Source organism: Erinaceus europaeus, chromosome 5, assembly GCF_950295315.1.
Source record: "Erinaceus europaeus chromosome 5, mEriEur2.1, whole genome shotgun sequence".
Classification (NCBI taxonomy): domain Eukaryota; kingdom Metazoa; phylum Chordata; class Mammalia; order Eulipotyphla; family Erinaceidae; genus Erinaceus; species Erinaceus europaeus.
Window position 1 is genome coordinate 64,599,027 of NC_080166.1, and position 7,053 is coordinate 64,606,079.

Genomic DNA, 7,053 nt, shown 5'->3' on the forward strand with positions numbered 1-7,053 from the left:
GATCTGGGGTCCACCTGCTCAGACTTTCATGGAAACAATGGCCAGCCTGGACTTCCCCAGCAGTAGGCCCAGCCCCCAACAATAACCCATGCAGGGATCCCAGTTTGAGCCCTCTGTTCCTCATCTGCAGGGGTGTAACTTCACAAGTGGTGAAGCAGGTCTGCAGGTGTCTTTTTCTTTCCCTCTCTATCTTCTCCTCTTTTCTCAACTTCTCTGTCCTATATACTTTTGGGATGCTTAAATTCTATGTTGCTGTCATCTTCCTCTGTCGGGCTGGCTTCGCGAGAGGAGACAGACGACCAGGGACTCATGGTTGAGCTGTACGCAGTATCTCTTTATTCATGCAGGATGCAGCACAATCTAAGCCGAGCTAGACTAAAACTAACACAACTACCAACTAACTAAAACGAACAATGTTGTCCTTACATACTTTCCAAGTAGGGTGTAAACAAGATGTGACATACAGAGGGTGGAGAGAAAAGTGACTGGTGAAAATCAGGGTGTGACAAGGAGAGGGGGTAGAGCAGGTGAGAATTCTACCACTGAACCACTAATGCCCTGGAGGGAGTGTGGTGCTTTATGTAAATGTAGAAATGATTTATGTAAATAGACCACTTTGAATGGGATCAAACCAATCCCTATACAGGCATACTGGTGCTTGGTTAAGCAGAAGCCAGGGGGAGCTGGCATACTACCCAACATCTCCCCCTTTCTTTTTAACTATTTGCCATAGTATCAGGATTGTGGGGCACTTTGTGAGGCAGGGAGACTGATAAGAGGCACACCTTTTGGGGTTCTACTGTCCCTCCTTGCTCAACCTCTCCGTAGAGAGAGAGACTAACAGGATTGACACACCCCTCAAGCTCAAGCCCTTCCAAGCTCAACCACATCCTCACAATTCCCCAACATCTCCCTCTTACTTTATGGCCATATATAACTGGGTCAATGTCTGTAAAAGGCTTCATCCCTGTCAGGGGAATAGCAGTGTAGGGGTGAACAGAAACCTATATCATACAGGCATTTTCAAAAGAACTGGCATAAGACATGGAAAACAAAATAGGAGAGCAGCAAGAACCAGTGTGATGCCAAGGGGAGTATTTCCTGCCTCAAAGGGAAAGGCCTAGCAGGCTAAAGGGCATTTCTTGCCTCTGGGGGCATCTGTTACCTCTGGGGGCGCTTCATGCCTCTGTGGACATCTCTTGCCTCAAAGGGCGTTTCCTGCCTCTGTGGGCATGACCTAGTAAGGAAGGGGAGTTTTCTGCCTCTGTGAACAGAGCCTGCAGGCGAGGGGGCACAGGCTATAAAGTCCCAAGGCAACTGGCTGAAGTTAGTCTTTGAGAAACACAGCAGCTTGTACCAGTAAGTCAGATGGAAGTGTCAGTCCAAAGTAGATGACCACGAAAGAAAATGCCAGGGGATGAAACGCTGCACATCTGTCTCGATGGGGAATGTCAGCCACTGGAATTCCACTTTTCTGTAGAGAGTGAGCTTTGGAGTCTGTGAATCTGTTTCTTCAGGTCGTGCCAGGTCACATCATTGGTTTCTAGGGGTGTGTTGTAGTCATTTCACCTTGTGGGCAATGTCAGAGAACAGGGTTCCAAATGGATTTCCGGGAATTCCATTTGAGTAGATGCTTTTTCATGTGAAGACTTGACAGCTGAAATTCACTTACTTGTCAAATAAAACTTGTAGTAGATTAAAAGTTTACTATAATTGATAACTCCATTATAATTGGAAGTCCTTTCTAGTATGATTTTAAGGTTGCTTAAACAGTTTAAACTCAATATAATGTGGAAAGGTAAACAGAAGAACCACCGTTAAAAGCCTCAAGCATGAGAATAATTAACATAATCATTCCACTATCTGCCCCGCCCATAACTCATACAATTTTCAGGATTAAACATTTCAGATTTATGCCAAGATGTAAAAAAAAGAAATCAAAGGAGGAAAAAACAATTTTTTGGATTGTTTCTGGATGTCTCTAGAAATGGCTGCATCCAGCATTTTTTTTTAAGTCAATGTCAAGCAAAAATTCAGTCATTCAAATCACTCTCTTATGAAATGCAACTTGAGGCAGATTATCCAGATCTCACCAAGTAGCATCAAGAGTCCCCAGAGGGCGTCCTAGTCCAAAAAGCTCCTCGAAATTCCATTTAGGGTGCTTCTGACTGTTCCTGCTGGATTGCTTCAGGCACCCATTTTTAAAAGTGTCTTCCCATCGAAGAAAGAATCCAATCAGGAGAGTAGAACTAACCACGTGTCTCCATTCTTGGAGACTGCCAGGGTACTCGAGAATGCTCCTCAAATTAAAGTAGTCCTTCTCCTTGGGAAACATTAGAGAAGAAGTCCAGAAAGTCCCAGGGGAAATCCCCATGCATATCCCAAGCTCTATGATGGTCATAAAGAACCAAATTGTGGCCAGGAGCAAAATGTAGTCCTTTTCCTCAGGAAACATGGGAGAGGGAATCCAGAAAGGCCAAGGAGAAATCTCCGTGCATCTCCCAAGCTCTATGATTAGGGTCACAAGAAACCAAAGTTCCTGGTTAGGGAACCAAAGTGTGGCCCAGAGCAAAATGTTCCAGAGACAGAGTAACTGTCTCATGATGAAACAGTAGAGGCTTTGGCAAACCTCTTCATAAGTAGAAGAGAAGACCATAGTGCATAGGTAGGCAAAGTCTTCACTTATCTGGGACTTGCGCAGGTCCCGCCCCACGTTGGGTGCCATATGTCGGGCTGGCTTCACGAGAGGAGACAGACGACCAGGGACTCATGGTTGAGCTGTACACAGTATCTTTTTATTCATGCAGGACGCAGCACAATCTAAGCCAAGCTAGACTAAAACTAACACAACTACCAACTAACTAAAACGAACAATGTTGTCCTTACATACTTTCCAAGTAGGGTATAAACAAGATGTGACATACAGAGGGTGGAGAGTAAAGTGACTGGTGAAAATCAGGGTGTGACAAGGAGAGGGGGTGGAGCAGGTGAGAATTCTACCACTGAACCACTAATGCCCTGGAGGGAGTGTGGTGCTTTATGTAAACGTAAAAGTGATTTATGTAAATAGACCGCTTTGAATGGGATAAAACCAATCCCTATACAGGCATACTGGTGCTTGGTTAAGCAGAAGCCAGGGGGAGCTGGCATACTACCCAACATTCCTCACTTCATATTACTTTGCCTTTTGTCTCAATCAAGATAAAGGCATGCTGGGGATGGTTGGTGGTGCACCTGACTGAATGAACATTACAATGCACAAGGACCTGGGTTTGAGACCCCAGTCCCCACAGGCATGGGGAAGCTTCATAAGCATGCCTGCAGGTGCCTTTCTGTCTCTCTCTTTCTATCTTCCCCTCCCATTTCAATTTGTCTCGGTCTCTATCCCATAATAAATAAATAAATAAATAAATAAAGCCAAAGGCATGCTAAAGGCATTTTCTTTTTCCAAATAGTTTTATTAGGGAAATAATGGTTTACAATACAGTTGTGGAAACATGGGTATAATTTCTAATCTCCTTGTAACAGCTGTATAAAAGCTAAGAACTCTAGGGGCAAAGATAATGGGAAGGGGTTTATCTGAGCATAATAAAAACTATCTATTTCATAATTGCAGCTGTGGTCATTGTGGAAAATATTTTTAGACAAGTTTTACAAAGGATTTTGTTATTGTCTTCAGAACAGCAGGGGGGACTTAGTGAGATTATGCAATAATAATAAGATCAATTCCAGCTCTTTATTATTTGAATATGTTTTACATATTAAGAAGAAAGATAGGACAAATTTACTACTAGAATCTGAGAGCTAATATTCAAGTCCTATGGCTCTGTTCTTTTACAGAGAAGGCAATTAGCTGAAGATATGTGGCCTGCCTAAGATCACCCAGCAAGTTACTGGCAGAATAGGAACGTGAACACATGGACTCTCACTTTCCCATCTGTTGCCTAGTTCATTTGGCTGCTTTGTTAGGAGTGGGTGTATGTATGTATATTTATATAGAGTTTCAGGAATGAGCAAAAGAAAGTAGGATGGTTTGTGCATTATTTTGAATAGATACAGGCAACTGGGATGGTACAACTTTTTTTTCTCCATGAACTAAGGAATATGTTGAAGTGGCTTCTAAATAATGACAAGCTGGTTGACAATGAAAATTATCACACTGCATTTCAATCATTTGAATATGCAATGCCATATGACTTAAAATACATTTTGATTAAGTGAATGTTAGTTTTATGTCCATTACTTTCTTTTGAAATTATTTGGTTTTGAGAGGAGAGAGAGAGAGAGAATGAGAACACAAAAGCATCATTCTGACCACTTCTGACATGTGCAATGCCAGGGATTAACCTAGTACATGATTCATAAAATTCCAGCATTTTACCCACTTCACTGTCTCCCTAACTTAATTCGTATGAACCTGACAGACATGAAGATATCTAATAGTAAAGATAAGCTAGACAAGGAATGCAATGTTTTCCCAATATGCAAATTTTAATTTATCAATGTCCTGAGATATGTTGATATAATAAATATATGTATATAAATACTTGTTATTGTGAAACTGTTGACTGTAGCATAATATACACTGAAAATTGACTGCTTCGTATCGGGAGACAATTAAGTGAGAATTATACTCAATAACTACAGTAAACGTTAAAGTGGATTATTCAGTTAGGCAACAACTGGGAAGTGTACAGATGAGTTAAATTAGAAAATTCAAGAGATATGCAGTGTCTTCATTTCTGCAATTAATTAGAAATGGTATTTTATATTTAACTTTTTTTTCTTTGTTAATTTCCTCAAAAAGAGAACCTTGAAGAGTAACATGAAAAAGGAGACTGAATTACATAAATATTAAAGGCATTGTATTCAATTATACCTTGGTGAGACGGTTAGCATGAATATCTGTATGGATTATGTGTCTGTAAGTGAGAAGTAACTTCTTAACTTCTACCAGCCCCTTCCAGAGGTAGGTATACAAATGAAGAATAAAATTCTATTTGTGTAAAATATTCTCCTAGATCTCCAGGTGATGGTTCTGTTCTCTCTAACATCATGAAGGTCACAAAGAGGAAAATGAGAATCATCTTGAGTATAAATGTAGGAAAGCATGATCGATAAGTCACAATACCTAAACAAATACATTATAACTGTTGTAGTTATTGCTATTTGTAAGAGAGCATTATATCCACTGTCTTTCTACTTTGTTGAGAATAGAAATGCATTTAGTATTATTGCATGCCTCTCTCAATTCATATCAAATAATACTGCATCCGCCAATCACAACCTAATCAACACAATGAGTGCCACCCCAGCATGCTTCACTTCAGGCTGTGTCCAGAGACTTCATCACTCGGGTGAGACCTTTCCTTTCATAGTATTCTCTAATTCTATTCCAGGTGTTCCACTCCCCAATAAAGTCCCCAAACCTAGATATAGACCAGGTCCCCTGGGATAGAGCATATGTTCACACGTGTCCATAAACCAGGGAAAAATATATACCTGAAAGCAGAAGAACACAAGAGTCTGCAGTGAGTACCCCCCCCAACACTTCATGTGCACTATTCCAGCCTTTAGGTCCATGGTTATTCAACAGTTTGCTTGGTTTTTTATGTTAACTCTCTTTTCAGCAACCAGGTTATGAATGACAGCATGATGACGACCAGACTTCCCTGGACTGACGATCCCACCAATGTGTCCTGGAGCCCGCTTCCCCAGAGATCCACCCTACTAGGGAAAGACAGAGGCAGACTGGGAGTATGGATCGACCAGTCAACGCCCATGTTCAGTGGGGAAGCAATTACAGAAGCCAGACCTTCCACCTACTGCATCCCATAATGACCCTGGGTCCATGTTCCCAGAGGGATAGAAAATAGGAAAGCTATCAGGGGAGGAGATGGGATATGGAGACCAGGTGGTGGGAACTGTGTGGAGCTGTACCCCTCCTACCCTATGGTTTTGTTAATGTCTCCTTTCTTAAATAACAAAATAAATAAATAAAAAAGAAATGCATTTAGTGATTTAACTATTAAGATAAAATTTACATAAAATTCATATAAAGTGATATCATATATATATATATATATATATACAGTAGTAACTAATATGTTCTCTCAAATTCTAGACACTTTAAACTTAAAAACTTTAAAGATGATAATATGAATTTTATTTATCCTTATTGTTAAGAATATGTTGGAATTTTCCATTCACGCTCCATCTTATTTTAAATATTTATTTTTTTTTATCTGAAGTCTATATTAGAAGTGAACTGAATAGCTCAGCACATTATAAATTAAAGTCTTCTGGGAACTTTACAGTTAATTTTCAGTTACTAAACATGACAATGATCAAATATAAAATCAGAAATACTTTAAGTATCTGTCAGCTTAACATATGACTATTGTACCCAAGAATTTTCTTGATATACATACATATATATGATATAGCAACATAAGTTAAAAGTGTATTCTTCTCTCTATATAAATTTCATCATCTTCCATAAATTGAATTGGGAATATTTATGAAGTCATGGATTGTGTGAATCTCTGATTTCAAATACAAATAGGAAAAGTTATTCTAACACCTTATTCTTGCTTCTTTGATGAATAGATTGTTGAAATAATAATTATAATAAAAGAAACTTTAAGTAAACTGAAAATATAACTTGGGGAAATATGGTGTACAACCTAAACACAAAGAAAGCAGAAAAAATTAATAGCAAAATATTTCAAAATGATATTTTATAATAGGCTACAAAGAATGTTCTTTAATGTAAAGGACTTCATTCCTTTGAATTAGGAGCCCAGACGAGTTTTTGGAGGACTTCACCATGACCTCTATGCATTTTCTGGGTCAACCTTGTCATTGATGTGTGTCCTCCAGAGTATAGCAACTACCTAAGGTATTCCTTAATAATCTTCTTGTTATAGTATATAGTTTCTATTTTTACAATGTATGTGTCAACTTCAAGGATCTTAAGGTGATTCACAAACTTTAAATTAAAAGGCTGAGTACAAATTCCAAAAAAATGCCAAAGGGTAGAAAATGAACACT

General features: G+C 39.2%; 1 long non-coding RNA gene across 1 annotated transcript; it reads right to left on the minus strand.

Annotated features, from left to right (window-relative positions):
* Window positions 1-313: 313 nt before the first annotated feature.
* Window positions 314-1,713, minus strand: LOC132538622 (uncharacterized). Its single transcript, XR_009549972.1, has 2 exons — window positions 696-1,713; window positions 314-651 (listed from the first exon to the last, which is right to left on the minus strand). It is a non-coding gene; the product is annotated as an uncharacterized LOC132538622 (long non-coding RNA).
* Between the last annotated feature and the right edge of the window lie 5,340 nt (window positions 1,714-7,053).